Below are 2,442 nucleotides of genomic sequence, written 5' to 3' on the forward strand. Positions count from 1 at the left end.
CCTGAGTAACTGGGATTACAGGCATGTACCACCATGCCCAGCTAAGTTTTGCATTTTTAGTACAGCTGGAATTTCACCATGTTGGCCAGGCTGGTCTTCAACCCATGACCTCAGGTGAATCACCCAGCTCGGCCTCCCAAAGTGCTGGGATTACAGGCATGAGCCACCTCACCCAGCCTGTAGTGCAAATTGTTTATTCAGGAGGAGAAAAAAACCACAACTAACTCAGGGAGGAACTGAGACTAGGAAGAGAAGGTACTGAAAGATGTTCATTATTAAGTCATTTACCACTGTGAATGTGGACTTCATCATGTTAGGGAAGGGGAGTCCATGTAAAACACACCATTCAGAGGTATTTTCCAAGGAACTAGGGTATTTATATATAATTCTTGTTGGTCATTATTTGAGGACTATTCACAGAGGAGATTCCTTGGCACCTCTGGCCCCAACAAATAAGGAAAATATATGCAAGTGCTTAGAGTTGAAATTTTGGTTAGGGAATATGGGCACATTACCAGCATCACCTACTCTGTGGACTTTGGGCACCCATTGGCTCTGAAATTGATACGAGTTTCAAGACAAAGTTTAATCGATTTCTGAAGATCAGAGAAACTCTCACCATCTCCTGAATGGCATGACAATATTTTACTTTGCTTTAAATTTGTGCTCACAGGGAATTGATTCTTTTTAAGAAAGTCTTTATACAGTGCTACTTTGGTAACACGTATACTAAAATTGGAACAATACCGAGAAAATTAGCATGGCCCTGTGCAAGGATGACATGCAAATTCGTGAAGCATTATATATACATATTTTTACAGGGTGACTACAGTCAATAACAATTTAATTGTACATTTTTAAATTATTAAAAATAGCTAATTGGATTGTTTGTAACAGAAAGAATAAATGCTTGAGGATGAATACCCTTTCATGATGTGATTATTACATACAGCATGTCTGTATCAAAACATCTCATGTACCCCATAAATATATACACTACTACATATCCACAAAAATTAAAAATTAAAAAAGGAGAAGAAAGTCTTCATACAGATAGGGCTAGGCTAGGGAATATGTTACTTTAGAGTCTGATCTGTACTTTCCTCCTAAAACCTTCAGCTTCTAATGATTCTCTTCCAAATATCCATGTTTTCTGTCCAGAGTGTTTCTGGGGGCATCTTAGGGTGGTTTCTCTTTTGCATAATGCTACTAAAACTAGTGTAAAAGCTGTCATTCTTCTATTTTAAATACATAATCTTTATAAATGGCATTTAAAGACTTCTAATTTCTCCAAGAATTGCCTTTTTATTTTAATGCTATTATATCTGTTTATTTCTCCAAATCCATAACCCATCATCTGCTATACTGGAGTTTTATTCTTCTTGCTTTTGGAAACAGAGACCAAAAAAAATCCAGAAGTAGTCCAAATATAAACTATTCACAAAATTACTTAGATGCCATTCCATTCCAAGTATAATATAATACATGTAAACACTAGACATCTCTCATTCCAACTCTAATTGCTCCAGAGCTTAGCTGTTTAGCGATTTTAAATAGCGTTGGGTACTGTCTGCAGGTATCACATTTGATATGTGTAAATATTCAATACATACCTATAGATCTGTATGTAGAAATGGGAAAGACTATCGCTGACTTCACTTATTTTGAAATGATACATAGGTTTAATAGACACAGAAATGTAAATACATTCAATAATTTGGGGAATACATATTATTTCAATAATTTCTCTAAAAGTTTTAAATTTTTGTTTTTTAGCATTTCATTTATCTTTTTTTCCCTCATAGTTTCAATTCGAGTATTGAATTTTCTTTGGCCTGAAGACATTTTAGTTCCTTTCCAAGTGAACAATGACTTCCTTTTCTTCTACTCTTTCAACATCCACAATAGAGTCTCTAATACTGAGGGCCATCCCAGCCTCCATGATTATGAAGACAGCACTGGTTCTCTTCCTTCATAGTTCCACAAGGGTTATCAACCTGCTTTTTCTCTACTTCAGGTGGAAGTGTTTCTTCTGAACCAATTATTCTCCTATCTTTGTCCTCTGAAGAATTGGTTTTCCACTCCCAGCTATTTTCTTTCTTAGGGTAAGTTTTATGTCTGGGTCATTTTGCTTATTTCTCTACCCTCTTAAAAACTGTATTCCTGTGCCTTAGAGAATTCTCAACTTCATGTATTTTTTGACATGTTTAAAATGTCTTCGATTCTAAGGGAATTTTGTTTTGCTGGTATGTGAGAAGCACAAAACAGGTCATCACTTCAAAAAACACAGAAATATATGTTACCTAAAGAAAGAACCCACAGCTGTATTTTGCAGGTGCTGTAAAAAACATCTTGTATGCCCTCTCACAGGAGTGGGTGCTGACTCAGAGGTGGCTGAGCTTGGCACGCAGTGAAGAGGCCCACGTGCTCCAGTGTGTCTAT

General features: G+C 36.4%; 1 non-coding gene across 1 annotated transcript; it reads left to right on the forward strand.

Annotated features, from left to right (window-relative positions):
* Positions 1-706: 706 nt before the first annotated feature.
* On the forward strand, positions 707-811 carry LOC119474172. Its single transcript, XR_005203463.1, has one exon. It is a non-coding gene; the product is annotated as a U6 spliceosomal RNA (small nuclear RNA).
* Positions 812-2,442: the final 1,631 nt, after the last annotated feature.

The sequence above is a fragment of the Cebus imitator genome, unplaced genomic scaffold (assembly GCF_001604975.1).
Source record: "Cebus imitator isolate Cc_AM_T3 unplaced genomic scaffold, Cebus_imitator-1.0 Scaffold10, whole genome shotgun sequence".
NCBI lineage: Eukaryota > Metazoa > Chordata > Mammalia > Primates > Cebidae > Cebus > Cebus imitator.